We start from the raw sequence: 16,196 nt of genomic DNA, 5'->3' as shown, positions 1-16,196 counted from the left end.
TCTCACTGAGAAAAATGTGTTTATATCTGGCCAAGAATATCTAGACTATTCAAAATCAGAGTTTAAAACAGTTCTATTTTTGTGCCTTAAAAAGTCATCATTTAATTTTTAGAAAGAGAACTAGACATAAATGTCAGGCATTTGAGGCAACTATATATGCCAAGTATTTTTTTTTTCCTTTCAGGCATGAACCATCCCTTTCATCTCCTTCACAACAACAATGTGAAAAATAGGATTTACACAATACAGTGAGAAAATACTACTGTGAAGGGAGAGGAGCACTTGAGAAGCAGATGTAAATTTGGAATAAAAATAGTAACAGTTGTGTAAATAGCTGTGCCTCTGGCTTGGAGACAAGCTTGAGCAATCTATTTTTCTTAGCCAAGGAACTAAAAGACAGAGGACCAGAAAGCATTTCCTCCATTGCACATTGGGTTCCACAATCTCCCCATTTTTCTCCATTCACCTAAAAATTGCATTGTAAATAATTATGGCTACTTGAAATAAAAGATCCCCTAGTCATAATGAATGATGTCGATTTCTATGTATTCACTGTCAATGAAACCTCTCAACTCTTGGGGTTCTTCAATGAATGGTTTGATTGAGAGGACCTAGGCAATATATAGACAGGACCAGATGTTGAATACAGTGAGAAAGCTACCAGTGAAGGAGAAGAGTATGCTAGTAGAGAGGTTTCTAAGTCTAAAAGGAGACTGATGCATAAGAAAACTAATGTAAGACCAGATATAAAGAGCCATAAAAGCAAAACGGAGCTGTAGAAACAACTTGAGAGATTTAGAGCAATAAGTTCTTCCCAGAGGAATGAAGAAACACATTTTATATATAAGACTCACTTCAACAGGTTCTTGAAGAAGTTCATCTTGTTTTTGGAAGCCTCTCTCCCATCCTACAACATGATGCTCTTTTCTAGAATATGTCAGGTCATGTATAAACTAAGATAGGCACTATAGGAATAAGCAATAGCTTGACATGGAGTGAGATAAATCAGACTTGCCCATTTTTAACTATGGGAAATACAAATGATAGCTAGATGTAACAAATTGTATAGAAAATGAGAGAATTCATGTAGCCCAAATATGGGAGAGGGTTAAATGTGTTATGTTTGTTCTGAGGAAATGTCCTTTCATAAAATAATGGGTTTTGTTTGCACTTAGTCCTAAAGTAAAATAAAGCAGAGAAAATGCAACCTTTTATTGAATTTATTGTCAAATGTATTCAAAGTAAAATTTAATAGTTCAGACAATATTATTTTAATCCTTTACACAGTAAATTTCCCATGAGGAACTTGGTGCCAAGTACAAGATTTATGTCCCACACCATATTTGAAGTGATATAATACGCATTTCATTACACTTCTACAAACACTGAACCCCGTTTCATGAATAACATTTACAGAGGAGCTAATATGCAGGCAAGTTGTACAACCTAAAGCAGGTTAAAGCTTGCCCACTATTGCCTAGTAACAAATTAAGTGGCAAAATAAGAAATCAAACTCAGCCTGATGGGACTGCACAGGTTGTTCCCTGCCCAATAGCCCTCACCTCTTATTCTCTTTTAATCACTTTAAATAATATCAAGTGAACTACAGCACTGAAAGAGTTCATTCTCATCCCCCACACTGAGTTCATATTACCAACTATGCTTCAGACTTGTGTTTCTTTTTAAGCCCAATTATGTGTGTGTGTGTGTGTGTGTGTGTGTGTGTGTGTGTGTGTGTGTGTGTGGCTGCGGGCACATGCATGCTTTTTTTTTTCTCACTATAGACAGAGTCTGACATATATCCCTTTCTGGTCTTGATAATGTCCTGGGTTCAAGTGAGTCTCCTAACTCAGTTAACCCAGTTTCACTCCAGAGCTCAAATAAATCCCAGAATTTTCCCCTCTCGTGTTATAAGTCTTTTTTATAGTATTGAGCATGACTTCCAATATACACAAAATATCAAAATACTCTCAACAAATAGTGTGAGATCATTTGGAATCCAAATATTTGCCCAGGCAGTAATTTACCATTTGGAATCAACCTGAAAGTCAACAAAAGCATGTTGAGCCATCTGTTCATTTTCTCTTTCTCTTTCTCACAGAGTTAAAAGTAACTATTTCCATTCACACAGCACCTTTTATTTTCCGAGTATTTACCAATTACCATCATCATTCATCAAATTAAACTCTATTAAAGGGAAGAAAATAATAACAAGTGCTTTACCAAAACAAAAACAGGTCAGGAGAATATCATATGGGCTAATGAGATCATCAAATCTTTCCCTCACGATGACCTAGGAACAAGAGCTTAAAATATACTCAACTCAGAAATAAAGTGGACAACTTCAGTAAAAAAAAATTGTTCTCATTATCCTGACCAAGTTTCTATGCCCTTATGAACTAAAGATGGTTTTAACTCAAAATAGTAAGAGGAGTAATTAGAGAAACAAATGCTAAACATAGAGGAGAATGCTTGCTTGTAGTGGGAGTTGGGAAATATATATATGTGTGTGTGTGTGTGTGTGTGTGTGTGTGTGTGTGTGTGTGTCATGGGTGGCAACACAAAGAATATCTGTTTCTAAAATTAACGCTATAGTAAATATGAGGCTGTGTATTCTAAAGGAAGCTTAGGGATACAGCAAAGTGCAGGTAGGATTCTTGCTGCAGCCATGGGTAAACTACCAAAGAAATAAACTGCCACTTCTAACATACCATTGTCATCAATAGAAGACCATGCACCCAGGATGTAATAATACTTTCATCTTTTGGTCATGTTAGGGATGGAACCCAGGGCTCTACCACTGAATTTCATCTACAGCCCAAGACAAAGACAACAGGAGATACCCACACCTCAAAATGTGGTCTGAGATGCTGGATGGTGGTTGAGCAGAAATTTCAAATAACCCAGGGCACTATATCTATAGCAGCCAAATGGGTTCTTGGGAAAGGCAGAAAGATATCACTGGTCTTCAACAGACCTCATGCATATGTTAAGCGATAACTGACATAGAGGACTGCTTGCACAGGAACAAAGGAAAGTTAGGAGAGTACATGGGTGTCAATGATTACCTTACACTGCTAACAGATTATCTCACAATGATTTACATTTCTCTGTCCTGTTGATGTGTGGATCAAACCTGAGCACCAGCCCTTTAATAGCAAAGAAACATACAGAACTCACACTACAGATCATGAGACAAAAAGTTGCTGAAGCATAGATTTTATATGACAGGACTACACAATCTCTTATTTGTGTGCATTTGCAAGAAAGTGAGTGGATATAATGTCCATGTTTAGCTAGAGTGAAGATGGAGGTCACAGAAAGTTCAATTTGAAAAAAAAGCAATATAATGTGTAATTTGTTGTTCTTAATGTACTATCTATGTTATTTCTTATGTCTTTGGTTGTCCCTTGGTTTTTCTCATATTTTACAGTATTTTAGCTTGTTATCTGGTATATTGTATATATGTTTATTTGAAATAGGATAGGGAAGGGAGGAAAACAAGATGAAGGGAGAGGGCAGGGGTGAGGAAAATGAGGACAAAAACATGAGAAGGGGTATCAATGTTTGTGAAGTAATCCAGCAAATAAAATGTAACCCTTCTATTAGTTAAAATAAAAAAATATATAAAATTGACAAACCAGAAAAGATGGCATTGCCATTTGCCATTTGTACTGAGGGCAGCTGTTCATTAAACAAGACCAGAGTTCCTTGTATATGTATTCTAACCTAGACCACGTTTTTAATGATATCTAGAGTTGATTTCTTATCCATACATTTTTTTCATCTCTGCCTTCAGTGCTAATGTCTCCCTGTTTGTTTTTTTCCAAATTAAATATCATACTTAAAATATTTTTTAAAAAAAGCAATATATTTTTATTCTTCTAGCTTTAAACATATAGTATATATCAATCACTCATATCAAGACTCTGTATATGTATTGTATTGTGTGTGAGAGAAAAACAGAGAGAGAAACGAGAGAGAGAGAGAGAGAGAGAGAGAGAGAGAGAGAGAGAGAGAGAAAGAGAGAGAGAACAAGAGACTTTCTTCTCCTCTCACCCTTGAAAACAAAATTGCCCAAAGTAGGATGTGACATCTTATCCTTATGAAATAATAGGAAAAACACTCTCCATAACAATAAAACAATGTCAATTTCAGATATAGTATCTTATGTTTTAATAACTATTAGCCAGGCTATGCCTCATTTTGATTTTCTAGGACCTATAAAGCTTCTTCTTCATCACACCTAACTATCCTTATGTCTGGAAATGCTTCCACCATAATTTCTAAATTTACTGGCTCTAAAATGTATAATTCTGTGTTCTTAAACCTGGCTCTCTATTGAGGATATTACATATTTAAACTTTCAACTTTTAAAGATTGGGTGTTGTTATGTAACCTAGGCTGGTTAAGAACTCGAGCTCTTCCTGACTCCACTTCCTAAGCAATGAGACCACAAGCAGCTGGCATCTTCTTAACCTTTTCTTTCTTCTTTTTCTTCCTTTCTTCCTCCCTCCCTCCCTCCCTCCCTCCCTCCCTTCTTCCTTCCTTCCTTCCTTCCTTCCTTCCTTCCTTCCTTCCTTCTTTCCTTCCTCTCTCTCTCTCTCTCTCTCTCTCTCTCTCTCTCTCTCTCTCTCTCTCTCTCTCTCTCTCTCTCTCTCTCTTCTTTCTTTCTTTTTTTGTAGGTTGTAGGGTTTTAGCTCAGATCCTGTAGGTTGTCCTTTAGCCCTTCTTGCTCAAGACTAATGCTTCACCACTTTGAGACACAGCTCCACTTCTGGTTTTTGAATGGTTAATAGAAGAGAAGTGTCTCATGAGGATTTTTCTGCCCTGGTTGGCTTTAAACCATGATTTTCAGATCACAGCCTCCTAAATAGCTAAGGTTACAGGCATGGGCCAACAGAACTCAGCTTTTTCCTTGGTTTCTTTACTATTTTCAATCATTTTTCCTTGAGAGTGTTCAGCTTTGAACCTCATGTCATCAGAGTAGTCCACACAGCAATTGTTCTTTAGCAGTTTTCAACACTAATATGCTGACTTCCTGTCTTCCTGGTTTCCTGTCCTCTATGTCTCTCGGCCATTTCTTTTCCAACCTCCTTCTGAGTTCATCAGAACCTATATTTTATATGTTTTATCAGTATTCACTTTTCCTGGTCCATCTTGAAGTGAATCCTCTTATCCAGCCTAAGTTCTGGAGATCAGTAAGTCTAATTCTGTCTCTTTACACATTCCCATGACTTTTCTTTAGACCATTTCCTAGCTTTATTGCATGGAAAAACCATAGTCTTAGTAGAATGTCTACTTCCTGCTTTCAACTATAAAAAGCTGAATGAGACCGAAGATAAGCAAAAAGCAAACCTAGGATGTGCAGCCTCACTTCCTGTTCATATTCACTGAGCTCAAAAGAGCTCTCACACTGTCCAGGAGTGGTACCTTCATGTCCATTTCTCTCACTATCAGTGCAGTAGTTCATACCCTCAGTACCTTACTTAAATCCCCAATACCTCTACCAGCCTCCTCTTTTGAATTATATTTTTAATCATTTTTAATTTTTTGTGATGTTGAGTACTGAACCCAAGGCAATGCACATGCCAGGCCAACCTTTTGCCATCAAGCTATGGCTCCAGTTTCCCACAATCTCCTTTCTAGTTAATGGCTTGGTTCCACTTTTTCTGATTAAAGTTTTACTGCAAAAACAAAAGCAAACTGAAAAGAAACTCTACAAACTCCTAACATATCTACTGACTACCTGCATCTGCAACCATACACTGCCCTCTCTTGATATGGTGCATGCTCCTACCATGCTTTCAGCTTACACAGGCGCCTTCCAGTGCACTGTGTGAACCACAAGCCCATGCTTCCGTTCTGCTCAGAGACAAAAACAACAGTTTCGCTTCTTTTACCTAAACCATGATTTGTTCTTCTGTATTGACCTCTCTAGCAATAATAAGTAACTATAAATTAATAATTATCAATAATATTTTTAAAAGTTCCAGCTAGAAATCTACTTTTTTTTCTTCTGATCTTTTTCGCCCTCAGGCAAAAATGTTACATTTTCTGTCTCTCTGCCTCAATATTCACCCAGAAGACTCAGAGTTCTCTCCTTTACCTCCTTATGGACCTTACCCAAATGCTCCCTTAAAGAAGTCTTTTTCTTGATCTTTCTCCTTAAAATTAAACTCTTTTATCTTGATATTTGCTCTTCACTTGCCTGCATTATTTTTCGCCATTGGACACACCAGCCCCATTAAATACACTTGTTATTTATTTACTTTGTATATTGTTGGTCACTCCCACCCTCCACTCTATATTACATATTCCATCAAGCAAAAGTATTTTAAGTTTAGTTTTTCAGTATGCCTAACTACTTAAAGTATCATTCCCAGAGATTAAAATAGAATAGCACTTAGTTGACATTTACCAATTAAATTCAATATATATCCTTTATGTGTCAATGGACAAACTCTCTAGCATTGTAAAATGTGTGTGAAGAATGCTACTTAAAAATAAAAAAAACTTTTAATGTCTGCACTCTTCTATCACCTGTCCTAAATATGGCAAGGCCTTTTGTCTGCTATCTGAGTGACAGGAACCCTTGTTAACCTGATGAAGATATAACAATTTTCAGAGAGTGCATTGTACTCTTGCATGAAAGAAAGTCTGTGGTTTGGATGTGGTAAGGGCTAGGGTATGATGTTTCCTCAGTTTGAAGCTGGTAGATGTTAACTTTTATCCTTCCTAAATGCAGCATTTTAAAGAGCGAAAGAAATAGCATATTTTCAATTGAATTATTTTCATTCTTTACAGCCTACTTTTCTTCTACATGCCTATTTCATGAGTTTATGTTCATCCCTACCCACCTTTTCTAAGATTAGCCTCTGGAAGTTAGACTCTAAATAGAAAATCAGGAAGCATCCCAAATATTTTTAAAAAGCACAGGGAGTTGATCCTAAGGTTAGAAAGGGTAAAGGGAGGATGATGAGGCAATCCAGAGAGAAGCAAGTGCAGAAAGTCCGTGCCACTCCAAGGCTAAAGAAACAAAAACAAGAAAGAGTTGCAAGTTAGAGACATGGTGGAACATGGCAGGGTTCCTTGGGATCACAGAGGAGAAGTATCTGCTATGGAAATTCTATTCTAGTCATTAGAATAGCTTCTTTTGGGCTCTAGCTCCCAACCATCTTCCACCAATGAAAACCTGAAGTACATACTAAATGGAAAGGGCATAATGTATAACCCTGGAAAGCATAACTGCAGAAGACAGCCATACTTTTATATCCCTGTCACCACATTGATCAGGACAGAGAGAATTATAGAGAGGAAGCAAAGAAATAAACAAAGGCCAGGAGCTATGGGAACAGACACAAAAGGTGAGATCCTGGTTAGTTCCAACAGTCAGTAATTCCTTTTAAAAAATTATTTTACTGGGGCCATGAGTTTGGCCTAGTCGTAGAGTACTTAGCAAGCATTCTGAGTTCGATTCCTGGTACCATATACATAGAAAAGCCAGAAGTGGTGTTATAGCTCAAGTGACAGAGTTCTAGCTTTGAGGAAAAAGCCCAAGGACAGTGCTCACGCCCTAAGTTCAAGCTCCAGGACTGACAAAAAATATTTTTATTAGAGGGATGTATAGAGGGATTACAGTTACATTCATAAGGTAGTGAGTAAATTCCTTCTTGAACATTGTTACTCCTTCCAATGTTTTGCTCCCACTTTCCCTTCCCTTAGCCCCTCCCAAGTTGTATAGTACTTCCAACATAACATTTTGTGAATATCACTGTTACACTCGTCATCCTTTGTCTCATCATCTTGTTTTTCCCCTTCCTTTCCCTGATTCAAATAAACAAATGTATATACAATACAACAGATACCAAAGTCAGATAGAGCAACACCAGAGGATAAACCATAAGGGAAAGAAAAAAGTAAAAGGCACGGGAGAAAGATGTACTATTTGAAGCAGTCAGTAATTCTAAAGAAGCTTACAGGAGTCTCCAGGACAGGAATGCGCAAACTTACTCTTAACATTTGCAGTGAAGTAGTGAAGGTTTGATATGGTGAGGGAGAAAAGGAGCAAAGGCTAGTACACAGTAGAAAAATGAAAAGGAGGAAAGAAAGGACATCTTTGTAGTTCCCACAGAGGCTATTTTTCTGTGTCTAAGAAACATGTCAGGTGGTAGTTCTGATCTTGGCTTGGGCAATAGCTTTGTCTCATCCCCCCTCCTAGTGTCACAGCTTATTGTGAAAACAGACTATGGTACTAAGATTAAGTAGGAATGATTGTTAACATGCTATCTCAGACTTGCACTTATTAGACTGGGCTACAGTGACATAAAGGCACACCAGTTGATATTCAGTTAGATATATTAGTGTAATTTTTAGAATTGGAAAATATAAAGTAATATAAATCATATGGAACTCTTCTCAGTACTGGGAAGTTAATTCTAACTTCAAACATCCAGGGATCAATGCTACATATTGTTCTGGAAATGAGAGGCTACCCTTGTGCTTAATCCAGAACTTCAAGTCTTTCTGTCCTTCCAAGAACATACAAGGCTTCATTTAAACAGCTTCTGTTGGAAGATCAAAAATTTCCTACTCTTCTTTGAGAGGTCACTGTTGTCAATAAGGCCTGATAATATCCAGCTTTGATAGTCAACTTGATGGTCTCTACAGAGGTCCTTTAAAATCACTCCATACTCATTCAATTTCCCATCTTCACTGGATTTGGATGAATTAGGGGAAGATACTCACCACTAGGACTAGACCTTGCCCTAATAAAATAGTACTTCTGCTTTGTTTTTCCACTTTTAGACTTTCCACATACTTTTTCCTCCTGATCATTCCCCAGGGTCCAACCACAGGATTTTCTTCTGAAATTATGCTCTTAAAATCTTTCTCACATACAAAGGCCCTCAAAAAAGGAAGCAAGATATGTACCTCTTCCTCCTCCTCCTCCTCCTCCTCCTCCTCCTCCTCCTCCTCCTCCTCCTCCTCCTCCTTCTCCTTCTCCTCCTCCTTCTTTTGAACTTAGACACTAGTTTGTTTATCTAGCTGGGAACAGAATATGTGATGTCAGAGAAAAGTGTTGAGGAATGAGGTTTGTTGTGTTCACACACAGAAGACTCAACAGAGGGACTACTGACATGCTGTAACAATCATGGAAATGATGATCTTCATATTCTGAAGTACTGAACACCCAATCATGAAGAACTTCCAGATAACTCTTTAAAAAATCTGTTTAATATAAATACAGGTAAGAGAAAATTTGATTGGAGCTTTCTGGTCTGCTAGGAGGGAGGCAGATGAAGTTAAGCAGGATAATACTGGGATACAAACTTGCCTGATCCGAGTCAGATCCTCTTTGGGTGCCTTATAGACCTGATATTTACATCATGTTATAGAAAACTTCTGAGAAGTGAGGAGAAAAAAATACATGACTTAGAAAGAATGTGTTATGGACTGAAGGCAGAGGCTAAATGCTTTATTACAGTTTAAATAATGTTCCACTAAAGCTCTGATATTGCCTAGATTCTAAGGCTATTAAGATTCTAAATAAAGATTATAACCCCCAACAGCTGGGTTTTAAGCATTTTTTAAAAATACACCAATGAAAAAACCATGTATGTTTATATCACTGTGAATTTCTTCTGTTAGCATTTATTAAGTGTAGAATATGCACCATGAACTTGGTTTTTCAACAATGATTTCATCAGAAAATGAGATGGAAAAGACTGATCTTTCTTTCATAGCATATGCTCTCATGAGATCAAAAAAGAAAAGAAAAAAATAAAGGTGTTATATATGGGGCTTTCTTATCTTCTTGGAGTTTTAACTGAGAACTTAAAGCTGAGAATAACAGATGTATAATACCCTCCCCTCTGACTTTAAGTGTCAGATATGACTGTACAAGACGCATGGATAAGATGAGTACTCTCATCTGTTGCCAACACCTACCTCTGAGCTACAAAGAAAGCAATTAAGACATGCCTGGAAATAAGGAGTGACAGAGTGAGTACAATAAGAGCTCAGAGGGCATAGAAACAGATTGTTTCCTTCTCCTTTTTGACCCACAGAAAGTGGAGATCTGAGAGACATAAACTGATATAATGCTTGTGGTGCCAGCATCTATCCTGCTTTGCATCACCTTTAGTACCAAGGTCTACCAAAAGCTTTCTGGTGTCTGGGTTGGTAACACATTTTCCATGCTTCAGATATAATTTCTTGGAAAAAATCTTTCCCTGGGTGATGTGATCTCAAAATGGTTCTGTAGGAGAAAGAGGGACCACAAGATACTAAGGAGTTGAAGAACACATATTTTTGCTAGTATCTGAAGTAGTAATTGTGTCATACAACTGCCCCTGGGCTGTCCCAGCTCTTGAAGGGAGCAGCAATTACCTGAGTGTAATCCTAGCTACTCAGGAGGCTGAGATCTGAGGATCTTGGTTCAAAACCAGCCCAGACACTAGGGTATTAAAGACCTTGAGACTCATCTCCAATTAAGCACTAGAAGACCAGCAGTGGCCCTGTGGCTCAAAGGGTAGGGTAGTAGCCTTGAGCTGAAAAGCTCAGCAACAGTGCCCAGGCTCCATGACCCACAGAAAAAAAAAGACTAGCAATTAAGTTTGCAACACATGCCCTTGATGCTAACTCAATCCTTGCTCCGTAGTAAAGAAGATATAGGGCTCCTTCCCAGTTGGGTAGAACTTGGAAGGGAATTTTTAAGAAATGTTTTGTTGTTATGCATTAAGTAGGGCTTGTGCAGAACTCACGTTTTCAAAGAAAAGTATTTTTACAGTTATGATTAGTTCTATATGGATAAACTAAGTAGGTCAGAAAAGTCTCTCTCCAGCAAGTGTCCATATACCGGAGACCTAAATGACAGGAAAAGGCTAACTAAACTATAAAGTCTGATCAGAAAATCTCACCAGAGGAAATAACAGGAATGAAGGGCCAACATTTTAGTGATGTAGAAATGCTGCCTCATTACCGCAGAAGCCAGAGGAACACAACTCTGTCTCTGTCTCTCTGCCTCTGTCTCTCTGTCTCTGTCTCTCTGCCTCTGTCTCTCTGTCTCTGTGTGTGTCTGTGTCTCTCTCCTCTCTCTGTGTCTCTGTCTCTCTCCTCCCTCCCCCCCCCTCTCCTCTATGTGATAATGTTCCATGGTGACAGAGAGACCTGATTTTTACAGTGCCTTTCAGGTCTTGATCTTGAATTTACAATTAATTACAAATGCAAGAGGAAGGCATCAAAGAAATTGAAGATAACCAAACTTATGTTTCAAAAGAAAAATTTAGGTTGGGCTTGGAGTTTGGCTTAGTGGTAGAGTGCTTGCTTAGCAAGCACGAAGGCCTGGGTTCGGTTCCTCGGTACCACATACATAGGAAAATAAAAGGTGGAAGTGGTGCTGAAGCTCAAGTGGTAGAGCTCTAGCCTTGAGAAAGTCCAAGGACTAGCAAAAAAAAAAAAAAAAAAAAAAAGAACAATTTAGGTTTTGCTAAGGATAATTACTAAAGACACAGATTAGAGACATCTTGTTAGTGTAGATGAGAGATGAGGATAGTTTTGTCTAGGATATCATGAGTGGGAATAGAAAAATGCGGATGTATTTCAGATATAATTTGTAGCTATAGTAGTGTTAAGAATCTATAGCTTATGTTATTTGTCTCTTAATCAATCTCTTGGCAGATACAGCCAGCTGCCATGAATGTCAATGCTATTTTTTCACTGAAGCCATCTTTAATTGAGAATTTACTCCAGTAAAGCTTTAACTAAAATAAATTAAATAAATAACTAAATAAGTCTCGGTAAAGATATTTGCCAGATATGTGGTAATAGTGGGCCAGTCTCCTTGCCTCAAGTATAGACCATCTTGGTGCACAGTTAGGTTTATCTTGGTGATTATTGCTCTTGATGTGAAGTTATTTTTTTCTTTTTTCCCCTTATGGTTTTTACTGTATCTGACTTGGTTACTGGGTATATTATCTATATGTTTATTTATTTGAAATAGGGAAGAGAAGGGGAAAAACAAGATTATTGGGTGGTGTTGGGGGCCGAGTAACGCCGTGTCTAATAACTTTCTGCTTGCCTTGATGAAGCTGCGTGGCGTCTCTGTTTGTGCTCCGAGGTAAGAAGGCTGGGTGCAGGAGGACATTGGGCCCCTTCCTCTCTTGGCTTGGCCTGGTCGGGTGTGTTTTTCCCCATCCCCCCACTAGTAGAGGGGGACTGGGCCAAAGGACCCTGACAGGGTGGGGTTTCGGGGGAGGGAAAGTGGGGCAAAAACATAAGAAGTGGTATCAATGTTCAAGAAGTAATGTACCCACTACCTTACAAATGTAATAACCCCTCCATATCTTACCCCGACAATAACAAATAAAAAAATAAATTCTAGATCTTCACACATAGATATTTTGAAACTTCGTCTCACTTAGGTATTCTTATGGCTTTCTCCAGTTTTCCTCATCCCTCTTATCTTGAAGGCACTCACCAAATAAATGACTTGAATATCACTAAATCAGTATCAGAAATAATTTGAGAAATCTTTTCAGACTGTTTCTAGGGAAGTCAGGTGCAAGAGAATTTTATTTTGAGCATATTATTTCACGCAACTGGGAGACTTCCAAGTGGTGAGTTAAGAAGGCAGGCTGATAAATGACTTTACTAAGAGATGGAATGTCTGAGCATTAGTAATATATGAATGCTATTAACAGCCACAGAGGACTGTACAGAATCTCCAAGACTGTGTGGATTCAGATATAGGGTTTAGGAGTGAGCTTAGACATCTCTGACAGGTAAGTAAGGGTTCAGGGAAAGAAAGAATATCAGTATTGAGAGAACATGGTACATAGACATTTTTGTAATCTAAAGAATCTCACCTTAATTTTTAGGTTTAAAAGTTATAATAGGGTTCTGCTAAATGAAATTTCATAAAATATTAAACTGTCTGATGACCATTGACTGTCTCCATAATATACAACATGGAGAAAATTCAAGAAATGTGATTTTCTGTTAAAGAGTCTTTTAATCATTGATACCTGTGAATTGCTGCTTTTAGAATCTTTGTAATTCTAGGTAAGGTTATTTCATGTTAACTGCACAATTAACTCATGTCATCAATGAAGCTTTTTTCATTTGAATTAAGTCCCTAGTTCCTATAAAATGAGAATTTTCCTCATTTGCTGAAGTCTTCCAATTACTTCCTAAGTTGAATTAGTAGTGCACTAAACTTTTATTTCCAGAGAAATGAGTTCAAGTAGAGGTCATACATGCAAATGAGTTGAGTGATCTCAAGCTAGCATTTAAGTATATCAGAAATTTCTATCTATATTAGTTTATTTTTAAAAGGAAATGAAAGATAAAAATATAGACTTTAGGTATTTATTTAAGGGAAGACTACTGGGGAAATGACAGTGTTTCCACTGCATCTCCAGCACCCACCAAATAACATTTAAAAGAACAAAGTCCATGGTGAGCTTAAGAATCACAAGATGAAGAAGGAACAAAGCAAAACCACAAGACTTATACAAAAGAACCTTGGAGTTAGAGAGGCCACAGATACTAAGTTCAAATGTTAACTTTATACCAAGATAGGAGGGAATTAGTCCTTATGGTGACAAATCTCAAGTTTCAGGATTATCTTTTAATTCTGATCTATGAAATGCTATAATTCATTTACTTTCCTAATAGTGGTACAAAAAATTACAAAAAGAGAATAAAGAGTCAAGTCGCTTACTTAAGAAAACAGGGCCTATAAATGGTAGAATAATATGCAAATGTAGTACAGTCTCATGCTAAGATTCACACTCTTTCCCCTACATTAGACAAATAATACTCATTTTATCATCCTCTGCTATCCTATGTCTCTTCAGTGTTGCAACAAGAACCACCTGAAGAAAATATCTGTTGAGAACGATTGCCTGCAAACCCAGGTCTTTGCAGTATTTCTAGGGTATACTTCCTTGATTGGTCCTCATCCATCCCTTTGTCTGTATTATATAAAAATAGCACTTTTCTTCAAGTACATTTTAGTTATCCACATTTCAAGGAATTTAAAAATGGAGATGCTTGGAACTAAAAATATAAAGTGGCAGTTTCAATAATCAGGTATTAAAATCTTAAAGTAATTGGGCAGTTTAGGTGTGTCTGGAGCTTAGATGCCTCATCTGGGTATAGGTCAGCATTTGATTTTTGAAAATGTTCATTTATGTCCTTCCCTTACACAAGGGGTGTGGCCACTGGAACAACATGTTTGAGGACTAAATTGCAGAAAAGAAATTATATTCACTCCTCAAGAATGAGGAAGCTCAACTGGGCGCCGTTGGCTCACGCCTATAATCATAGCTATTCAGGAGTCTGAGATCTGAGGATCCCGGTTCAAAAACCAGCCTGGGCACAAAAGTCCCTGAGACTCTTATCTCCAATTAACTACCAGAAAACCGAAGATGGAGCTGTCACTGAAGTGGTAGAGCTGGAGCCTTGAGCTGAAGAGCTCAGGTACAGAGCCCAGGCCCAAAGTTCAAATTCCATGACTGACAGAATAAAACAAAAGAGGCATCTCCTGTAATCCTAGCTACTTAGGAGGCTGAGATCTGAGGATCGAAGTTCAAAGCCAGCTCTGGTAATAGTCCATGAGACTATTACCTCCAGTTAACCACTAGAAACCGGAAATGGTGCTCTGGCTAAGGGGTAGGGTGGTAGCCTTGAGCTGAAGGGCTACAGGAAGAGTAGCTCAGAGCTAGCCAGAGTTAAGATGCGAGAGCAGTCATGTTGTGCTCCAAGTACAACATGTAAGGTGCTGCTCCAAATGAGTTCCAGCCCTTCAGCCAACTTGCTGGATTTTGCCCTGATTTCATTGTCTTTCATCTTTCCAACTAACTTATCATGATTATCATCAGGTGATGCTCATCACTTGTAAGGAATCTTGCTTTACACAAAACTGTGAACTACATTTCTACACAATTCAAAAAATTAACCTGGCAGATATGAATTTATGGTACTTTTATAATATTTTGGTTTAGTGAGCTAAATGGGGTGTATCCTAAAAATATATTACCGTAGCTTAGTCTGCATAAATCGTGAAAATAAACTTATTTGGGAAATGATTATTAAGGTAAGTTCCTTACAACAATAGGATGAATTACCTGAGTTTACTGTATGTCCACTAACAATCATCCTGTCACATGCCAAACAGAGAAAACCAAAGAGAAGTCCATTGAAGATGAATATAGATCAGACATCTACAGCCTCAAGCTAAGGAGAGCTAACAGAAGCTCAAAGAATATGTATGTATATATATATAATGTAGATAGATAGATAGATAGATAGATAGATAGATAGATAGAGATATACATATCTAGGTCTAGATATAGATATTGATATAGAGATGAAAGAAAAGAAAAGAAAAGGAATGGCTTCCCACTGGGGACTTGAAAAATATATGCTTTGCTAATACCTTGATTTCAAATTTCAAAATTACAGTAACATATCACAGCAACCAAAAGAAACAAGCACAAGTATTAACCTTTAAACTCTATGATAAGTTGAAAGCAAGTAACAATGAAAGATAAAATGCACACTCAATGAGAGGATACTGAGTTACTATGAACATCTATCTTTTCAGCACCATTTGTTCAGAACGAGTTTTTTTGTCATTTAATTTCAAGGAGCCAAGCAAGATAGACAAGACCATCCTAGTTTGATACTTGTGGAAACATGGGTTCCTTTAAAAATGTCAAAATTATTTTTGACAAATAAATAAGTGAGCAGAGATTAATGAAAGACTGTCTAATTCTGCTCTCAGAACCTCAGCTTTTTCTAATACATTGTTCAGTTTCTTCTATGTGGGAAATATTTATTTAAAGTAATTCCAAAATTATCATAAAGTGGTGCTGTAGCTAGAGACAATCTAACATAAACTTTGACTACTAGACAGATATTGTCACTGAAGTTAATGTAACCTTCATCTCTCTGGTCTAAAACATTGCTTTTGGAATCTTGATTCTTTTCCTAGAAAAAGACTACAAATGTACTGATGAATCAGACTTTCATCTTCCTTTGTTTAACATCCTCAGGAAGGGTTTTAGAAGGGTAAAAATGACTCACAAGACTGACAAGTAAGACATATGCAATTTCTAAAACATAGCCAAAGTTGTATTTGCTGAATATGAATTATGAGTGTATCTGTTACACTGTGTCTGGCAAGG

The 16,196-nt window shown here is 37.4% G+C and overlaps 1 long non-coding RNA gene across 2 annotated transcripts in view; it reads left to right on the top strand.

The window, feature by feature from the left end:
• The first annotated feature begins 9,097 nt into the window (after positions 1–9,097).
• The window catches only part of LOC150056435 (uncharacterized), a 62,376-nt gene continuing 55,277 nt past the window's right edge, over positions 9,098–16,196 (top strand). Inside the window, exons 1-3 of one of the 2 annotated variants that reach the window (XR_016537329.1) lie at positions 9,098–9,250; positions 12,005–12,121; positions 15,185–15,224. This is a non-coding gene — a long non-coding RNA (uncharacterized LOC150056435). Of the gene's footprint in view, positions 9,251–12,004; positions 12,122–15,184; positions 15,225–16,196 lie in introns of those variants that run through there. The other variant, XR_016537328.1, reaches the window with a different exon arrangement.

The sequence above is a fragment of the Megascapheus bottae genome, chromosome 12 (genome assembly GCF_031878675.1).
Source record: "Megascapheus bottae isolate mThoBot1 chromosome 12, mThoBot2.hap1, whole genome shotgun sequence".
In the NCBI taxonomy this organism is placed as follows: Eukaryota; Metazoa; Chordata; class Mammalia; order Rodentia; family Geomyidae; genus Megascapheus; species Megascapheus bottae.
The sequence above is the reverse complement of the archived record's forward strand: the minus strand, read 5'-3'. Positions and strand labels throughout refer to the sequence as shown.